The sequence below is a fragment of the Rattus norvegicus genome, chromosome 2, assembly GCF_036323735.1.
Source record: "Rattus norvegicus strain BN/NHsdMcwi chromosome 2, GRCr8, whole genome shotgun sequence".
Lineage (NCBI taxonomy): Eukaryota > Metazoa > Chordata > Mammalia > Rodentia > Muridae > Rattus > Rattus norvegicus.
Genome location: NC_086020.1, coordinates 49500948 through 49523218, shown reverse-complemented (window position 1 = coordinate 49523218; position 22271 = coordinate 49500948).

The window sequence follows — 22271 nt, the reverse complement described above, 5'->3', positions numbered from 1 at the left end:
TGGTTCTCTAGGGTTTAACTTCTTATTTCTTTATATATATATATTGGATATAAGCCCTCTATAAGCTGGAGGATTGGTAAAAATCTTTTTCCAATCTGTTGGTTGCCTTTTTGTCCTAATGACAATGTCTTTTGTCTTACAGAAGCTTTGCAGTTTTATGAGGTCCCATTTGTCGGTTCTTGATCTTAGAGCATAAGCCATTGGTGTTCTGTTTAGGAAATTTTCCCCAGTGACCATGTGTTCAAGATTCTTCCCCACTTTTTCTTCAATTAGTTTGAGTGTATTTGGTTTGATGTGGAGGTCCTTGATCCACTTGGACTTAAGCTTTGTACAGGGCTGTAAGAATGGGTTGATTTGCACTCTTCTACATGCTGACCTCAAGTTGAACCAGCACCATTTGTGAAAATGCTATCTTTTTTCTACTGGATAGTTTTAGCTCCTTTGTCAAAGAACAAGTGACCATAGGCGTGTGGGTTCATTTCTGGATCTTCAATTCTATTCCACTGATCTATCTGCCTGTCTCTGTAACAATACTATACAGTTCTTTATCACTATTTCTCTGTATAGTACTTGAGGTCAGGGATGGTAATTCCCCCCCAGAATTTCTTTTATTATTGAGTATAGTTTTGCCCTCCTGGGTTTTTCTTTTTCCAAATGAATTTGCAAATTTCTCTTTCTAAATCTATGAAGAATTGAGTTGGAATTTTGATGGGGATTCCTTTGAATCTGTAGATTACTTTTGGCAAAATGGCCATTTTTACATTTTATTCTTGCCAATCCATGAGTATGGGAGCTCTTTCCATCTTCTGAGACCTTCTTCAACTTTTCTCTTCAGAAATTTGAAGTTCTTGTCACACATATCCTTCACTTGCTTGGTTATAGTCACACCAAGCTGTTTTATGTTATTTGTGACTATTATAAAGGGTGTCATTTCCCTAATTTCTTTTTCAGCCTGTTTATCCTTTGAGTAGAGGAAGGCTACTGATTTGTTTGGGTTAATTTTATACCTAGTCACTTTGGTGAAGTTGTTTATCAGGCTTAGTAGTTCTCTGGTGGAACTTTTGAAGTCACTTAAATATACTATCGTATCATAATCCCTTTTTATAATCTAGTCTTTATTCCTTTCCTGGTCTGTCCTCTGACTGTTCCTTATCCCATACATCCTCCCACTTCCTGTCTTTAAGAGGATGTCTCCATCCCTATCTCTACCCTATCAGACTTGTGTTCTTCCTGGGGCCTCAAGTCTCTTGAGGTTTAAATACATCTTTTCTCACTCAGGCCAGACCAGTCAGTCCTTTGCTCTATGTGTGTTGGGGGCCTCATGACAGTTGGTGTTTACTGCCTGCTTGGTGGCTCATTGTTTGAGAGATCTTGGGGGTCCATTTTAGTTGAGACTGCTGGTCTTCCTATGGGGTTGCTCTCCTCCTCAGCTTCTTCCTTCTTTTCCCCATTTCAACCATAGGGGTCCCATGCTTCTGTCCATTTGTTGGGCATTAAGTATCTGCATCTGACTCTTTCAGCTGTTTGTTGGGCCTTCCAGAGGGCAGTTATGACAGGCTCCTGTCTGGAAGCCCACCACAGCATCAGTAATAGTGTCAGGTCTTGAGGCCTCCCCTTGAGATGGATCCCAATTTGAACCTGTCACTGGACATCCTTTTCCTCAGACTCTTCTCCATTTTTGTCCCTGCAGTTCTTTCAAACAGAAACAATTCCTTTAAAAGCTTCAGCATTTTTGATTATAGGATGGCAACCTCCCTGCTCCACTTGATGTCCTGTCTTTCAACTGGAGGTGGACTCTGTAAGTTCCCTATCCCCACTGTAGAGCATTTCATCTTAGTTCACTCGTTTTGAGTCCTAAGCATCTCTCACATTTCAGGTCTCTGGTATATTCAAGAGGATCCTCCCACCTGCTACCTCTCAAGGTTGCCTGTTTCTATTCTTTCTGCTGTTCTGAGGGCTTCAGTCCTGTTTACCCCTACCAATACCTGATCATGTCACTTATTCCCCTCCCTGTCCTCTTTCACACCCAGGTCTCTCCCTCCTTCTCTCCCTCCCCGACTCTGGTTGCTTTCTTCTTCCTCCCAAGTGGGATTCATGTGTCCTCACTTGGGTCTTTCAGCTTGCTAACCTTCTTGAGTTCTGTGGATTGTATCTTGGGCATTATGTATTTTTTGGCTAATATCCACATATTAGTGAGTACAGAACATGCATGTATTTTGGGTCTGAGTTACGTCATTCAGGATATTTCCTAGTTCCATTTAAAGTTATTATTTTTACTAATTTCTCTATATGTGTATATACACACCCATATTTTGTGTGTGTGTGTGTGTGTGTGTGTGTGTGTGTGTGTGTGTGTGTGTGTGTGTGTTTAAGGATGTTTCCATCAAATTCAAGACCCATACCGAAACATAGTAAAAGCCATATACAGCAAACCAGTTGCTAACATTAAACTAAATGGAGAGAAAATTGAAGCAATCCCACTAAAATCAGGGACTAGACAAGGCTGCCCACTCCCTCCCTACTTATTCAATATAGTTCTTGAAGTTCTAGCCAGAGCAATCAGACAAGAAAAGGAGGTCAAGGGGATACAGATCAGAAAAGAAGAAGTCAAAATATCACTATTTGCAGATGATATGATAGTATATTTAAGTGATCCCAAAAGTTCCACCAGAGAACTACTAAAGCTGATAAACAACTTCAGCAAATTGGCTGGATATAAAATTAACTCAAATAAATCAGTAGCCTTCCTCTACACAAAAGAGAAACAAGCCGAGAAAGAAATTAGGGAAACGACACCTTTCATAATAGACCCAAATAATATAAAGTACCTCGGTGTGACTTTAACCAAGAAAGTAAAAGATCTGTACAATAAGAACTTCAAGACTCTGAAGAAAGAAATTGAAGAAGACTTCAGAAGATGGAAAGATCTCCCATGCTCATGGATTGGCAGGATTAATATAGTAAAAATGGCCATTTTACCAAAAGCGATCTACAGATTCAATGCAATCCCCATCAAAATACCAATCCAATTCCTCAAAGAGTTAGACAGAACAATTTGCAAATTCATCTGGAATAACAAAAAACCCAGGATAGCTAAAGCTATCCTCAACAATAAAAGGACTTCAGGGGGAATCACTATCCCTGAACTCAAGCAGTATTACAGAGCAATAGTGATAAAAACTGCATGGTATTGGTACAGAGACAGACAGATAGACCAATGGAATAGAATTGAAGACCCAGAAATGAACCCACACACCTATGTTCACTTGATTTTTGACAAAGGAGCCAAAACCATCAAATGGAAAAAAGATAGCATTTTCAGCAAATGGTGCTGGTTCAACTGGAGGTCAACATGTAGAAGAATGCAGATCGATCCATGCTTATCACCCTGTACAAAGCTTAAGTCCAAGTGGATCAAGGACCTCCACATCAAACCAGATACCCTCAAACTAATAGAAGAAAAACTAGGGAAGCATCTGGAACACATAGGCACTGGAAAAAAATTCCTGAACAAAACACCAATGGCTTATGCTCTAAGATCAAGAATCAACAAATTGGATCTCATAAAACTGCAAAGCTTCTGTAAGGCAAAGGACACTGTGGTTAGGACAAAACGGCAACCAACAGATTGGGAAAAGATCTTTACCCATCCTACAACAGATAGAGAAAAGGACACTGTGGTTAGGACAAAATGGCAACCAACAGATTGGGAAACGTTCTTTACCAATCCTACAACAGATAGAAGGCTTATATCCAAAATATACAAAGAACTCAAGAAGTTAGACCGCAGGGAAACAAATAACCCTATTAAAAATGGGGTTCAGAGCTAAACAAAGAATTCACAGCTGAGGAATGCCGAATGGCTGAGAAACACCTAAAGAAATGTTCAACATCTTTAGTCATAAGGGAAATGCAAATCAAAACAACCCTGAGATTTCACCGCACACCAGTGAGAATGGCTAAGATAAAAAACTCAGGTGACAGCAGATGCTGGCGAGGATGCGGAGAAAGAGGAACACTCCTCCATTGTTGGTGGGATTGCAGACTGGTACAACCATTCTGGAAATCAGTCTGGAGGTTCCTCAGAAAATTGGACATTGAACTGCCTGAGGATCCAGCTATACCTCTCTTGTGCATATACCCAAAAGATACCCCAACACATAAAAAAGACACGTGCTCCACTATGTTCATAGCAGCCTTATTTATAATAGTCAGAAGCTGGAAAGAACCCACATGCCCTTCAACAGAGGAATGGATACAGAAAATGTGGTACATCTACACAATGGAACTCAGCTATCAAAACCAATGACTTTATGAAATTCGTAAGCAAATGGTTGGAACTGGAAAATATCATCCTGAGTCAGGTAACGCAATCACAGAAAAACACACATGGTATGCACTCATTGATAAGTGGCTATTAGCTCAAATGCTTGAATTACCCTAGCTGCCTAGAACAAATGAAACTCAAGACGGATGATCAAAATGTGAATGCTTCACTCCTTCTTTAAAAGGGGTACAAGAGGGTTGGGGATTTAGCTCAGTGGTAGAGAGCTTGCCTAGCAAGCACAAGGCCCTGGGTTCGGTCCCCAGCTCCGAAGAAAAAAAAAGAAAAAAAAAAGGGGGAACAAGAATACCCTTGGCAGGGAAAAGAGAGGCAAAGATTAAAACAGACACAGAAGGAACACCCATTCAGAGCCTGCCCCACATGTGGCCCATGCATATACAGCCATCCAATTAGACAAGATGGATGAAGCAAAGAAGTGCAGGCCGACAGGAGCCGGATGTAGGTCGCTCCTGAGAGACACAGCCAGAATACAGCAAACACAGAGGCGAATGCCAGCAGCAAACCACTGAACTGAAAATAGGACCCCCGTTGAAGGAATCAGAGAAAGAACTAGAAGAGCTTGAAGGGGCTCGAGACCCCATATGTACAACAATGCTAAGCAACCAGAGCTTCCAGGGACTAAGCCACTACCTAAAGACTATACATGGACTGACCCTGGACTCTGACCCCGTAGGTAGTAATGAATATCCTAGTAAGAGCACCAGTGGAAGGGGAAGCCCTGGGTCCTGCCTAGACTGAACTCCCAGTGAACTAGATTGTTGGGGGGAGGGCGGCAATGGGGGGATGGGGAGGGGAGCACCCATAAAGAAGGGGAGGGGGGAGGGGGATGTTTGCCTGGAAACCGGGAAAGGAAATAACACTTGAAATGTATACAAGAAATACTCAAGTTAATAAAAAAATAAAAAAATAAAAAACCATAAACAATAAAAAAGGATGTTTCCATCATAAATTTAACATTTGCTTAGATATTACCATGTGTAGACAAATCTCTTCATAATTTGTTTCATTGGCATTTGAAGTCTTTTATTTGATTTCATTTTTCAATCACTGTAGTTATCAAATTAACAACTAGCCATTCATCACACCTTTTCTTGACTATTATTTTTATCTAAAGAGATTCGTGTGTTTATGGTGAATGTTGTTTTTAATTCTGTTAGCCTTTTTGCTAAAATACTCCTTGATGGATTTGTCTTCCTCTGTGTTTGTCATTGTTTAGCCTTCAAAACAACCAAATTTGTTGCAGTGAATGGTCTTTTGATTACTTATTGGATCACTTGATTTTTATTTACAATCAACACTCATTCCATATTAAGAACTTCAGCCAAACTGATAATAAATTTATTATAGCTGAATTGGGTAAACTACACATTTTAGTCTCACCCATGTGTTTCTGGTTGTATGAAACGAAAATGCAGTACCAGGTGAATCAAAATAGTAACAACCGGTCACTCTTTCATAGATATAACTTAGTACCTGTACAGAAATATCCTGGCATTTCAGATTGTGTCTTTCTTAAGCATTCAGAAGATTTGGGACTTTGGAGGAAAGCTGACGCTATAGGTCCAAGTAACCAGATCTGATTCTAACATATTAAATATTCTTAGTTGGCTACATAATAAAATGCAATTCTTTTCTTAAGAGTCTGCAATGACTTTATATCATTTATCTTTTCTTTCCACTTTCATAATAGAGAAAAAATCTAAAGAAATGATACAATATATCATAGATAGTTCTCCACTGTATCATAGAAACATGTACAACTTTGCTGTTTTGAGTTACTAGTAGGCACTTGGATGATACACAAGTGCATAAAATTTTTCTCGAATTTTATATTTAGAACTAGTCACATTGTGGTTAATAAATTTGTGGCTTAAAGTTCTATTTAATTCTCCATCTCCAACACTTAAATATTGTTATGGAGCTTGTAGGAATACAGGAAGTATAGATAGAAAGAAAAGGTAAGAGTTGTGCATAAAATGAATAAAAGAAATCAGACAACATGGTCTTGGCTGTCAGGAAGATGAAACCAACAAATCCCTACCAAAACATAAACAAACAAACAGCCCCGAGCCAAAAGAGTGTGGAAACAAAGAAAGGAGAAGCCCACAGTAGTACTTGGCCAATTTCCTACCAATAAGTAGTTTGTGAACTGAAGAGAAACAGAAAACATTGATAGAATGATAAAGTAGGTGGACAATTGACTAGGTTTCTCAGCAGTCTTGCAGTTACTTGATGACATACTGTGGAGCCTCAGACCTGTTGACAGAATTAAGAAGGAGACGATAATGAGATGGTATGAGGAATGTGACCCCACACTGAAATGAGGAAATGAAAGGTGGAAGACAGCCCAGGAATGGGAATGGGAACGTGTGTGGTATTCCTAATATCAGAGGACAAATGCTTACAATGAAAGATCCCAGCTCTTCATTGTGATCAGTTCTCTGTCTGTTGCAAACAGAAGGGTTGTTTGTTTGTTTGTTTGTTTGTTTGCCAAGTAAGAAGTACACTTACCTGTGGATATAAGAATGCATATCTAGAATGTATTCAGGAATGGTGCTAACATAGTAAAGTGGTGATTATAGAACAAATCCATGATGTTAGTAGCCCTGGGTAGTTGGCTAGACTTCTCTTAACAAAAAATAATTTCCCTTTGTTGAGCAGGCTTTAAGCCCAGCTAAAGAGCTGTTGGTTTCCAACATCCTATGCATACCATATAGCACCCTTAAGCTTATTTTGTTATGCTGCTCATTGTAACATAGGCAACACATCTAGGTAGGACTATTGTTTGTTTGTCTCTTTTGGAAGCTTTATGGTACTTTCCTAGTGTCTCGGAAGAGATATTTAGATCAGAACCAGCTATGTATTCAGTGAGGGCCCTTTCAGAAGTGCACATAGTTTCAGTGATAGGGACTTACCTTACAACTTTGAGGGACAATGAAGAGAAGGGGCAACAACCTATACTGCTTCGGGAGTTTCTTGGACAAAACAGGGTTTCTCATGAATGTTCTAACCTAGGCAATGTCTTTTGTTGTTAGCACTCTGTGTGTGTGTGTGTGTGTGTGTGTGTGTGTGTGTGTGTGTGTGTGTCTGTGTGCATTTGAGCGTGCACAGGTGTATATGGCTTAAGTATTAAAAATTCTGAAAATAAGATACTTAAAACTACTGCACCTTACCTGATTTTATTATAAAATATGATTCAATTAACAATTTAGGATAATTATATTTTAAAACTGATGAAAATTGTCATACATTGACTTCTGATGCCACATCACTTTCCATTGTGGAGCAAAGCTCACTAAGTCATCGGATGTTCTAAAGGAAGGTGAAATATTCTATCCTATATGGCAGCTTATTAAACTCAGGAAACAAACAAGTCAAAGGTTTCAGCGAGTCCCTGAGTTTAACTAGATTCACGAAGTGAATCTCCATCCCCAAGCAAATGAGTAGTAAGGGGCACTCAGAGACAGTTTAGACAAGCTGAGCTGACTGGAAGAGGCTCCTAACTATGGACCATTAGGAAGAAGCAGACAACACCTAGGCTGCCACGAAAGGGCACACTTTGTCCTGTTCAGGCACCTGAAGGTTGTACACTGCACCAGATTTCCAGGTTGGGAGGGTGGTCAGCCATGCTTTTGGTGATGTAGCTGTCTTTTAGTCACTTCTGATTCTGTAAGTAATTTCTCACCAATATTTGTATAAGCCACGCCAATAAGTCCCATTGGTTTACTTTGTGGTTACCTTACTTTGGCCTTTCATCAGTTCCCTATCTTGAATGAGCACATTCAGGACATAGCATAGTGTCATAAGCAAATTTAGCAAAGTTTGAATGAATTCATAATTTTTTTTCCTTTTGAAGTAGACCTTTGGTTTTAAAAAAAAGTGGTTTTAGAAAACTAAAAAGAAAACACAGAATACCTTTGTCTCAGAACTCCGTTATTTCCCCATATCAATAATGGAAATAATTGATGTCATTGCTTTCTATGGGATAGAGCTGAGGATTATTGGGCACTGGTTATCTTCTCTGTACTCAGAACTTGGTGTGGGAATTCATACTTGAAGTCACTGTTTAAACCCTCACCCCACAATTATGTGCCAAGAAGACTAACCCTTCTAATATGATTAGAACAGTTTTGGACACACAATACACCTTTGATAAAGAAAAAGAAAGAAAGAATATCATTTAATCTTCCATGAAACCCTGTAAGACAATTATTATACCAAGGAAGAGATTTAAACAAAAGTAAATTGAATGATTTATCCTTGCTTGCACAGTAAAGGTGTAGTTGATATAGGACACAAATATCTGTCTTCACACCTTAGATTCAGGCTGTTTGCTTTTGCTCACTGTTGTCCGTAAACAAAGGTATATTGATAAGTTGTATTGATAGCTTTCTTTAGCTATCATTTCTTTGTTATTTGGTGAGACTGAGCTGGAGTTTGAAAGTTAATTGTGAATGGTGTTGATGTAATGATGTGCTGATATGTTCTAAGGAGGAACCTCTTTTGATAAAATAGTAGCACAGGTGGAATAATACATAGGAAATATCCAGAGGCATAAAGGCTGTGGTGTTTCAAATCACATAGATCCATGGTTATGCCCACTTCCCATTTAAGGGACATATACTCTTGGGTAAGTTAGAAACTTTCTTTGAATTAATTATGTCCTCTATAGAATGAGTATAATATCTTGTCACACTTACTTTAGTATTAAGGTCTTTAAAATATCAACTCCTCTCTCTGTTTTTCAGTTTGGGGCCCATTCCTCAAGAACACTGCAATAGTTTCTGCACACACCATCACATCACATGCTTCTTTAATCAGGACTTCTGTGTCTGAGGACCATAGCCTCCACTCGCAAGAAATTCAATTCAGTCATGTCTATAAAGGCTTCTATGGTATTTTAGTAACGTTCATAGGTTTTGGGGATTCTAAAATGCTGATTTTGGATGGGAGCTTTGGTTCGTCTGTTACAAAGAGTTCATTTTCTATTCTTTCTAGTCACAAGGTAGATACTAAATTATTCCAAGAGCTCAAATACATCTAGTCTCAAATATCTTCCTTATTTCATTGCCTGTTATCTTTCAAGTTCTCATGCAGACAATGAACAGTTCTGTAGATGAGGAAATGGAGTCACCAAGGTATCTATTAACTTGTTTCTGGTCACACAGCTATGATCTTAAGGGAGAGATATGCTTTGAAATTTGCAGTCAGAGCACAGAAATTATTATCTTACAGTGTTTCTCTTCTACTTATTGACCTGAATACTGTTTTCACAAACTCTTGTTATTCTTTAAAACTTCCACCTCAACACTCAGGGCATTGCTGCATCAGAGATTTTTTTTAAACCAGTGGATTGGTGACAAATTGTACCCTGGATGAAGATACCCTAGTTAACAGGTTGAAACAGGGAAAGATAACTGCTTACTGTATTAGCTTTATCTGCTAAGTTAATTTGCATCATGAGTACACAATATTTAGTTTATGACCTATTCAAAACTTCTCCAGTTATGAACCAAGGAAATCAGCTAGTGTAATCTCTTTCTGAGGATTCTCTCTTTCCAATATACCTCAACTTTCCTTTCTTTCCAGCTTTTGACTGTAGCTATGTTTGTGGTGGAATAGTAGCAGGAGCCTGTGGTTAGGGGAAGTTAGCTAACAATGAGCATTAAATGCTCATTGGAATCCTGGGTAACCTGTTGAAATTAATCTATTCATTTTTGCTTGTGTATCATCTTTCTTATATCCTACCAGAGACAAATCCTTCTATGTTAGTCTTCAAACACTGCCACATAATAACATTCAGTTCAGAACTTTGGTTATTCAGGAATACAATTCTTTGTTCTGGTTCTATTATCTTTGCCAACTTGTACCTTTATCAGACTGATAGGCTAATGGCTCTCACTATACTTACTAAGCAGTCTTTCCCTAGATGTCAGTAATTCGACTGTACTGTGGACCTTTTCTTCTGTCGTTGTTTACATTCCCTGAGAAGGAAGTTTGAATACTCGATCTCTGTGAGCTCTGACAAAGGTCACAAAGCACATATAGTCATGGAAGTCAGCCTTGTTTTGTAATAAACAAAAATATTAGTCTACCACAAGCATTATCTGCATTTTGAGAATTTGCCAAAGGAAGAACAGATATCTAACTAACAAAGGTCTTAAGAATGAAGATGAGAAACTCTTGTCATAACATTCTTTAGATGGCAACTAAGTACGGTTTGAGGGACTCCTGTACAGCAAGTGTGAGTACTACAGATCTCCTGTATTCAAATATTATCTTCGAATTATTTGGCACGAGATTTTGTGTACAAAATCTCAAAGGTAAAGAATGCATGGTTTGTTTTTATCTCTTTTAAGCATATAGTTGGAGAAAACATAGATGGGTTTCTGAATATACTTTATATATTTCTTCTGGTTTTCAACTTCTACTAGCGTGACTAGAAAAGTAAAAGAAGTTGTTGAGGGTAGACATTAGACATTTATTGTACTTATTGGCATTTCTCAGTTCATAGATTTGCCCTGTTTAATCTCATCTTGCCCTGTTCATCTAATACACTTTTGACAAATTGATATGCTATCATGGATTTTTACCTTTAAAAAATCTTTGATCAAACAACTATATTTCCAACTTTTGACTTATTGAAAATGAATTTAAGAAATGAGAACTGCTTTAACTTCCATGTTTGAATTGTTTGACCTACTGCATTTTAAGTAGAAAATGGAGGCTAACAACATTTTAACAATATAGAGATTCAATATATATCTTACATAAATCATATATCTAGTGGACATACAGGCAATTTTGTACCTGAATATTTTGCTTATGTTTCTGATAATAATCCTGGTGATGAAGTGGGATAATAGAGTAGTTCTCAGAAGGAAGACAAGGGCAAAGGATGACAATGTTCTCTGGAGGAAAAGATGCCTCATGAGGGGAATATGTAATCACCAAGGTCGTTTGATTTTGTCAGCATGTAGCATTATTGGCTTGACGGCTTGTTACAATTTGAAAGTTTTCTCTGTACAAATCTAGCTCTTTATTATAAATCTCAAGTATATGTTTTCTAGTTCTTCCCTTTGTCACACAGCTGTATCTTCATCATATAGACATGGGACACGTTTCCTTAAATTTATGCTTTGTCTGACCACAGTTAGCACCCTGAGTGATCCACCATCTGTTTCATTCTCTGTATTCATCCCGCTACTCTTGCTCTGCCTTGGTATTGTATCATGGCTATATGGGAGTTGTCAGCCTATGGTTTGATATGTTTACAATTTTTTTCAAACTGTAAAATTGATGTGATTTTTAAATTCAAAAGCCATGTGCATCCAGTAGAAAAGGTACTACAAAGTACAGATTTTTATTCTCCTCAGGTAACTGTATGTGATAGGTTATTTTATCATAGTCTGAAGCAGTAAAGAGGGAGGGTAGACAAATTATATGCAACCTTCTTATGGCACTACTCTGTGATGTTTGCTAGGAAACAGCCTTCTGATTCTGTACTTACCATTTAGGGAAAGGGTAACAGAGTAACTTCTTTCATGCTAAGGCTACTAATCGAAGGTTGCCTTGCAAGAGGTCATTTGGAGGTAGAATTTCCTAAGCCATAGCCTCATCCAGTGTTGACTGGTCATGTAATATAGAAGGTCTTGTGTATATTAGGGGGAATCTTCAGGACATTCTTTCACTCCTTTAGGACATTATTTATATATAGAAAAGTCTGGTCCAGGTTTTTGGTCTCCAGTGGAAACACTCCAATAGAAAAGAGACATGGGATCATTTTCACTATGCCAAAAAAAAAAAGTCCCTAATAGTGGAAACAATATAATGATCTCAGCGTTGTTTTAAAATGTATTGGTTTACTATCTGAAAAAGAAATGACCCCATTTCATAGTACAGTTGTAAATCAAAAGTATGTGGAAATGTCAATGCACGTTGTTAAAACTTAAGAAGCACTAGGACATTTTATGTGTGTGTGTGTGAGTAATCCTGGCTTTTAGGATTTCCATTTGAGGAAAAGCTATCCTAAGGCCCCTCCAATGTGAATCACCAGCATTGTGTCAGCTTTGCAGTCTTCTGACCCCACGGTAACAGCCTTCACTTCAAAGCAGCCACTATCTCACCCGCCCAGCTCCATCCCGCATCTTTTAACCAGCAATAGGGCTGGAGACAGCAACATCTATCTCTGTAAGGTAATAGTTAACACCACCCTATTGGCAGAAAGCAGGCTCTATGGGTTCATTTCTTCTTTAATTCTAATGTTTTAATTATTTGATTTTTTAATTTTAATTGATAAATTATGGATATTTGTGCTATACAATGTGATATATTGACACATGCATAAATTATGCATGATTAAACCAAGACAATGAGCATTGCCTCATTTTATAGATCTCTATCCAACTAGGAAGTAACAAGTTAGCAAGCACAAAACCCTGCTATGGAGAAGCAACAGGCCAATCTCATCCAGTTTGATCCTTTCTTTCATTCTGTCTCCTATTCTGACTGCTCATGGCATATAGGTGCTGCTACCTTTCAAGGTAAACCATGACCACTTAATTCCAGAGAGGATACACTTAAATAAGATGTCTTTAGGCAGTGGCACTGATAGACTCTCCATTGTCTCCAGGCCACTGAAAAGCTAATCTGCAGTATCTGTCTGTTTTCTCATTTTCAAATTCACCTTCATTAAGGCTTTGTTCTTCTTTAAAGTACTAGCACATTATTGATGCGCCAACGAGCAAATGGTTTTTACTGTTTTATTTCTACCTGCTATGCCTTATAATACATTACTACATTGTGCTTTTTAATAGAGAATATCAATAATTATCCATCTAAATTTAGCTTTATCAGAAAAAAAAAACTATATTCACTAACTGTTCTTCTTCTGACTTTGCTTGGTAAGACTAAGTTCTTGCTTCATTTGGAGTCAGCCGATTTGGAAGCTTTTCCTGGGTCCCTCTCTCAACAATATATTTTTCTCGAATTGTCACTAAACCAGGGATAAAATTTTATCCATTTCAGCACTCATCCCCGTGCTGAGGTTGATTTCATTTTGCCCAGATGGAGCACTCCTGCACAGCTGGGCAGAGCACCTTTCCAAGACTCATGACTAAAGAGAAAGAAAATATTTTCCTGTTCAGTCATAGCAACAAAGGGAAAAAAAAGAATAAATAAAAGCTTGCCTTTTACTTTCTAAGCATGCTACTAGCAGTTTGACACTACCCCTCATGGGAGTCTGGCCTGAATCAGAAAACTGTGGGCTAGCTGCCAACCCATTTTGTGCAGAAGTTCCACTGGCAAGAGTTTGCATTGGCAAAGGACCCGTTTCTTTCTCAACCTCGGGCTATTACAAGCTTCCTGTCATATCGCTTCATCTGATTCTCTGTGCATCATCCTGCCCTGACCAGAGCTACCTTTTAATCTACTTAGCGCTTGAGGGGAATATAACAAATCTTACCATTATTTTATCTTATCACAAGCTGTCCTACTACTCTTCTGTTTTATAGGCCTTTGCTCTGATATTGGAGTTAGAAGTGATCAAAACTGTGGTGTGATTTATGCTCATCAATAATGAGCTTCCCCAGAAGTTGTTTGTCTGTTCTGAATCCGCCCAGAATGCTTACATATTTTGAAAGTAAACAAAGATCTTGGACATGCATCATTTTCTTCAGATTGTATGTGCTTTTATATTTTTGTTTTAGTAAGATTTGAATTAAGAGTGTTTTATGAAAAAAATGATTCTCATAGCTCCTTGATATATTCTTCAATTAATCAATGATACAGCGGATTAGAACTCAAACTCTGGAATTGAGTGTAGCTGTCTGATTTGCGACCCTGTAGATTTATTTGTTTGTTGTTTGCTTATTTATTTAATTTCTTTTTGTACTGAAAATAGCTTTTACTCTCACACAACATGTTAGACCATAGCCTCCTCTCCTTCCAATCCTCCCAGCTTCCCCTCTCCTTCCCTCTTTCCAAGATGCAGTCTCCCTCCATTTCCTCTTCAGAAAAGAACAGATCTCCTAGATAGGACAGCTTAACAAGACAAAACAAAATACAGTAAGACAAGGCAAAAGTCCTCAAATCAAGACAGGACAAGGCAACCCAACAAGAGGAAAAGAGACTCAAAAGCAGGCAAAAGTGTCAAAGACACACCCTTCTAGAATTAGCTTTCTTACAAAGCTACCAAGCTAATAGCCATTCCTTTATGCTAAGAAGGTGTCCCTTATGTCTCCTGAATATTACAAACATTTCTCCCTGTCCTCTGCACGCTCCCCAAGCTCTTAAGACCTGATAGAGACTTCCAGTTGACACTGTTTCTTTGCCAAATGCCTGGCTGTGGGTTACCATACAGGCACCTGTCTGCTACAGGAGGAGACCTTCAGGATGATGACGGTATAAGGCACAGATCTTTACAGAGTAGCAGAATATCAGGAGGGATCATTTCATTGACTTTTTTCCAGTCACAGCCCTGTAGATGTTAAAGGAATTTTGGACAAGCAATTTCTACTCTGAACTTCAGCACACCTGATGAGAATAAAAATAAGACTTGACAGGAAAGTTTATAGTGTGTAACACATTGCATGGTACCCAGTGCTCATGCGAGGAAGACTGTGAAGAGGACCAGGCTAGGAAAATAACTTCATAATGATTTGATTAATAAAACCATAGTGAAGCAATAAAATTTAGCCAAAAGGAAATACTTGCCTCATTACCAAATTAAAATAAGATTCAAATTTAATGGAGAACCCCAAATTCATAATTAGCACAAGAGCCAAATTTTAAACCTTGACTCTATGTTTAGGTAAACACAGTGTTCGCTCTTCCTTACCCTTTCCCTCTCTCTCCTGCTGTCCTTACCCCATTGCCTCCCCCTGTCTCTCTCACATCTTTATTGTGTCTGTTTCTTGGTATTTCACTGTCTGAGAACTTTAATTGTCATTTACTCCAAATAAAAAGTAAATAAACTACAAGAGAAAATGTTTGCCATGCAATACGTGAAGGTATAAAGGGGAAGAAAAGGGGAGAGATAAATATAGACAGGGATATCTATCAACCTATTAATTTACCCACCAATCAAGTAATCTTTGTATCATCTATTTATTTATCTCTCATGTATTTGTCTATCATCTATCTATCTATCTATCTATCTATCTATCTATCTATCTATCTATCTATCTATCTATCTAATTGTATCTAGATCTAGATATAGCACAAGATAGACCAGAGAAGTGGGAATGATTACTTGCATGAGAAATTGGGTCAATTTGCATATCGTCTACAAACCCTTCTTGTCCCTCTTCTAGAGGTGATGGTCAGTGTGCCGTATCACCCTAGTTCCATGATTCAATCCACTTTTTTGCTTTGTTGTTTCTTTTTTCTTTTCTTTTTTCTTTTTTTCAGAGCTGGGGACCGAACCCAGGGCCTTGTGCTTGCTAGGCAAGCGCTCTACCACTGAGCTAAATCCCCACCCCCTGCTTTGTTGTTAATGGCAGAGTATCTTCATGACCAGAAACTCCTATCTGATTTCTTTTGTCTTTGCCTAACTCACAAAGATCAGGTACTCTTGGTCCCATGTAAAATGTTTTGTAGTCTCATTGAGAGAAACAGTGACAAAACATGAGAAATGTGGAGCCTGACTCTCTCAGTCAGGGTTTGTACTCCTGCACAAAACATCCTGACTAAGAAGCAAGTTAGGGAGGAAAGGATTTATTCAGCCTACACTTCCACTTTATTCTTCACCACCAAAAGAGATCTGGACTGGAACTCACACAGGGCAGGGAATTGGAGGCAGGAGCTGATGCAGAGACCATGGAGAGATTGCTTCCCCTGGCTTTTTCAGTTTATTTTCATAGAGAACACAGGACTACCAGCCTGGGAATGGCACCACACACTATAGGCCCTCCCACTCTTGCCACTCCTGATCACTAAGTGAGAAAAAAGCCTTGCAGCTGGATCTCATGGAGCTGTTTCCTTGAGGGAAGCTCCTATCTCTGTTATAACTCCAGCTGGTGTCCAGTTCACTCACAAAACCAGCCGGTACGCTGGCATGGAGCCTCTTAAGACAGTTTACTGTTGTACGAAAGAGAAGAACATAAGACATGAGTTCATTCTCTAGTCACTGTGGTTTTTATTTGTTTTGTTTTCTGTTTTGATGGTACGTGGACTTAAATTCAGGACCTCCACTGTCTTAGGTAAGGGAATATTTCCAGCCAGTAGTTCATTCTCTACTCTTTAAAGATATAAGCATAATTCAATGTTTGGAGCCAATGCAACTGCTTTCTCCCATGAAGCAATATCTGCGAAGACAACTGGAAAAACAGATAAGAATTATGAGGTTGGAAGATAAAGGAACAGAACCCTTGAATGTGATTTCCTAACCTTCCTTGAGGCCACTTAACCCTAACTTGTTAAGGCAACAATAGGCACTTTGGAGTAAGCTATTTTTAAGTGGAATTTTGAGGAAGGCCTAATTTCTCAATGAAATATTTAAATTATTTATGTTATTCATTTTTTTATCTAAGTAAATTATTACTCTATGTGCTTTGGGGAAAAAAAAGAAAATATGAAAATATTTAAATGAATTATGTGACCTCAACTGGTTGTGCAAACAGAGACATTAAGTGTCTCATAGTTCTAATTATTATATAATAGAGCTAATGTTACATTTTATCTTAAGGTACAGTGACTCAATGATTGTCCTTGAACATACTGTGAACTACATAAAAATTTCTGCTGTAGTTTTATGAGCTGTATACATAGAGAAAACTGTTTATGTATCCTGAGGAACTCTGTCCTTTATATGACAGTTTACAGCACTCTTCTGGATTTTAGTATTACTACTTGATCCTTAATGACGAGCAAAGTAGACTACACTGCATGTCTCCATGGCAAAGATATTGATAAAAGTTCTTTTTAAATTTAAGAAGTTATGAAATTTCACATTTTATATGTGTGTACATGGATGTGTGTGTGCGTGCATGTGTGTGTGTGTGTGTGTGTATGTGCTCAGGTGTGTGTTTATGTGTGTGTGTGTGCGTGTGTGTGCGTGTGTGTGTGCGTGCAGGTGTGTGTGTATGTGTGTGTGTGTGTGTCTGTGCGTGCGTGTGTGTATGTGTGTGTTGTGCTTGTGAGCATGTTGTGAGTATGTTTTATGGAGATCTCAGGAAATCTTGAAGGAGTAAGTACCCTTTCTTCCCAACATGTATTATAGGGATCAAAATCAAGTCATGAGGCTTGACGGCACATGCCTTTATCAACTGAGTCATCTTCCTACCTGACTAATTTATTCTGAAAGAATAATCTCTCTGAAGTTACTCAGAAATTTATACCAACTTCTTGAAGAAAGATATTTTTCAGTGTAGCAAAATTTTTTACATAAGCCACTGTAGAAAGCCAAATGAACAAATGGTCACGAATAAAAAAAGAACTAGAAGGGTTTTGGTTGGTTTGTGAGAGCAAGGAAAATGGAAGGGGAGAGGAAGCTTTGATTTTATTGAAAGAAAAACAACACAAGGAAACATACATTGAAATGTAATATAAATGTTTGTTCAGAAAGCAGGAAAACAAGAAAAATAATCGGTAGGGAAGACTGAGACCTCAGATATTGTCCTTTCTTCCTACAAAGGTATATATTTAAGCCTCTCTAAATGTGTGTTTGTAATGTTATATGTTGGTAGTGGTGTGTGCGTGCGTGTGTGTGTGTGTGTGTGTGTGTGTGTGTTTTAAGCTATTTTAGACTTTTTGAGACTCTGTTATTGAGCAGCATAATATCCATGCTCATGCAGAGTGTAACATATATGAAGGTTCACTGAAAATCTGTCAAAATTAAATTCTGAAACAATAGGAATTTCATTGAAAAGTAGTTAGTTGACAGAATTATAGTAAACATATAAGACACTTTGTATCTGTTGACAAGGTAGGGACAAAATTATGTATATATATTAAAAAGGCTATGATGCATGAGGTCAACAGTCTTACAAGTTGGAAAATAGAACTAATTCATACAGACGTGTATTTAATCTTATGCTGTGTGTGTGTGTGCATGTGCTTGTGCATATGTTTGCATGTTTTAGGCACGTACATGAAACTTTATTAAAAGTTTTGGCATAGCAAGAGTGATTTTCTCCTCTTTACAATTCTGTTCCTTCATTTCCTGATATTTTTTCCTTATTTTTGAGTATATTATTTAGGTAGTAGACATGCATCAAGAAATTTCTGAATTAAAGTACAAAAAAGTAAATACTAATAATTCCAGGGCCAATGACACCCTTTGTATCCTCGGTCTGCTATATGCATGGTTCGTTTTCATGAAGTTTAAATGTTGTGCTCTTTCCACCCTGTAAACATTTGGAGTTTACAGATATAACATCATACCATCTGCAAATAATTTTTTTGTCTTCCTTCTCCAAGTTTCCCTAAGCTAGCCTTAAGCCAGTGCAGGATGGTAACGGTGTCTTCCTGTGGCTGTAGGTCAAGGGCCTGCACTGTCTTTTGGATCAGAGTGGATGCTTCTCATTGTCTTGAGGAAGTGCCTTCATTTCAGTGCATTAAAAACCTTAGGCTACCTAATGATTCATGGATTTTGTTGGAGTCTTTTGGGGGAATCTAATGGAAAAGATTATACAGTATTTTTCTTTAACTTTACCATGTGGCACATTTTATTACTGGATCTCATCTTGATTAATGACTTGACTCTGGGAAGAAAGGCCATTTTGATGTAGTCTGTTTAGGTTTTGGCCTCTCTGTGGTCATAAAGACTTGGATACACAGAATTAGTTTCTGGATTCTTTGTCAGGTTTTATTTTCATTTATTATGTTATAAGTGATTGTTGCAATCTTCTTTTACACTACCAATGTTTTCCAGTAATTTTTATAGCAGAGGCATTATCTGATTCTTTAAAAACCTTGACTATGTCAAGTGAAGGAGATTCTGTCTCTAGAGATGTTTTTGTGTTTGTAATAAGTTTTTGACAGTTTCACAATTTAATTCACTGCTTTTTCTTTCTAAACTTTGTAGAGTTAGTTTGGACTATCTGTAGTCTACACTTTGGTGCAAAATGGGTATATGGGTTACTAGTAAATAAGCTTTACTGAAGAGAACTCTAGGTAGAAAGATGGTAGGGTTTAAATTTATATTCTAAAGAAATGTGGAGATAAGGGTCAGAATTTAGTTTTCACAAACATAATGTGAATTAGAATATAGGTAACAGTCTTGTAGTTCACGGTGATTGCTTAACTTTAGCAATGAAACTTGAGTATCAGCTGATACACTTTAACAATTAGAATTGTATCATTCTCTATGTTGATTTTAGTAAGATCCTTTCTCCATTTGTGTGGATCGAAATATCAATTAAATGTTAGTGATGTCAATGTCTCCAGAAACTGAATCCAGCATAATGCAGAGTTAGCTGCTATTAGGAATCTTTTTCTTTGTCTCTTCAACACTTTAAAGTTACAAATGAGTGGTGCAAGGGAGGGATGTCCAAAAGCCATAGTTTGAGGGAGGTGGTTGGGTGGGTAACACCCTCATAGAAATAGGGGGAAGGGGGTTATAGGGGTTTAGCTGGGAAGGGGATAATATTTGAAGGGTAAATAATGAAAATAACAAGTAAAAGTTTTTAAAAAGCAATATTTGGAAGGTGGAAAGATACAGAAACATTAAATTTTGCTCTTTGTTAAGCAAAAAACAAAATGTGCTGTACAAGCATGAACATGATATGATGACATGAATTTTTAACTATGAATATTCATTACAGGTTTTTAGTCACATAGAAGAAAGTATGTGTTATTGATTCTATTTGATTCTTTCCCCTGTGTTATAGTGAGTTCATTTTATATATGATACTTAATAATATTATTTTTGATAACTGTGTCATTGAATATGTATTATAATTGTTTTAACCACAGTATCTGTTATAATTTGCTTTTCCTCTGATATTATAGAGTATTTGTAATAACACACATTATTTGTACATGTATATCTAAGGTGTTCAAATGCCATATGTATAGAAGTAAAATCATTGAAAAAATGAGTTTCAAGTCTTTATATATAAAGCAAAATCATTTTGTTATTGTCTTAATTGCCTAAAGGTATTCCTGAAGGTATGCATGTTTTTACACACTACCTAGCCTCAAATAGAGTAATAAAATTAGCACTTGTGTATGCAGAAATGAGGGCGGTAGTTACACATGACAGGAAAAATAATACTGCAATACAACCCAGCTGTTATACTAAGCAAGTATAACTCAGAGAAGAATGCACAAAAATGTTCATAACCATCAAGTGCCATAAGCTCAGATGGCCAGCAACAAATAAACAGATACACATATACGAAACATTCTTCCACAAAGACTGTAACTACAGAGAGTTCATTTGCAGATATAGATGGAACTGGAGATTTCTAGATTAAGAAAATTATGGCAGAGTCAGAAAGACAAAAGTGATACTTTCTATAGTATTATAGTATGTAGATCCAGATTTTTTAAATTTAAATTACTATACTTTTTATTTATTTATCTTTAATTGGATACTTTACTTACATTTCAAATGTTATCGCACTTCCTGGTATCCTCACCACAAACCTCCTTCCCCTGCTTCTATGAGGGTGCTGCCCCACCCACCCACCCACTGCCACCTCCACGAAGTGACAATCCCCTACACTGGGGCATCAAGCCTTCACAGGACCCATTGACAAGGCCATCCTCTGCTACATATGTGGCTGGGGCCATGGGCTCTTCCATGTATCTCTTTGGATGGTGGTTTAATCATGGGAGCTCTGGCAAGGTCTGGTTGGTTGGTATTGTTGTTCTTCCTCTGTGGTTGCAAACCCCTTTAGCTCCTTCAGTCCTTTCTATAACCCCTCCATTGGGGACAAAGTGCAATCCAATGAAACCCAATGGTTGGCTGCAAGCATCTACCTCTGTTTTTGTCAAGATCTGGCAAATCCTCTCAGGAGACAGATATATCAAGTTCCTGTCAGCAAGCACTTCTTGACATTTGCAGTTGTTTCTGGGTTTGGTGTCTGTGTTGGGATGGATCCCCAGGTGGGGCAGTCTCTGAATGGCCTTTCTTTCAGTTTCTGCTCTGCACTTGGTCCCTGTATTTCCTTTAGACAGGAGCAATTCTGGGTTAAAAATTTGGAGATGAGTGAGTGGCCCCATCCCTCAACCAGGGCTCTTGCTTAGCCTCTATGGTCTCTATAGGATCTTCCTCCCCGTTGTTGAGCATGCCAGCTAATCTCATTCCAGTTGGGTCCTGGGAGCTTCTTGTGTTCCTGGCATCTGGGACTTTCTGGTGGCCACTCCCAGTTCCCTATCCCCCATTGCTACATATCTCTGTTCAAATTCCAGATCCTCTGTATATCATCCCAATCTCCTTGCATACCTGATCCTGCCCACTCTTTTCCTTCCTCCTTCCTTCCTCCCAAGCCTCTCCCAGTCTCCAACTCCAATCAGTATTTTGTTTACACTTCTAAGAACTGAAGCATCAACATTTCGGTCATCCTTCTTTTTGAGCTTAATATGGTCTTTGAGTTGTATCTTGGATATTCCACGCTTTGGAGCTAATATCCATTTATCAGTGAGTGCATAGCAAGTGTGTTCTTTTGTGACTGGGTTACCTCACTCAAAATGATATTTTCAAGTTCTATCCATTTGCTTATGAATTTCATGAAGCCATTGTTTTTAATAGCTGAGTAAGTACTCTATTGTGTAGATGTACCACATTTGTTGTATCTATTCCTTTGTTGAAGAACATCTGGGTTCTTTTCAGCTTCTGGCTATTATAAATAAGGCTGTAATGGACATAGTAGCACATATGAACTTGTATATGTCAGGTATACGTTCAGGAGTGGTGTAGTGGTGCAGTTCCTCAGGTAGTACTATATCCAATTTTCTGAGGAACCTCCAGAATGATTTC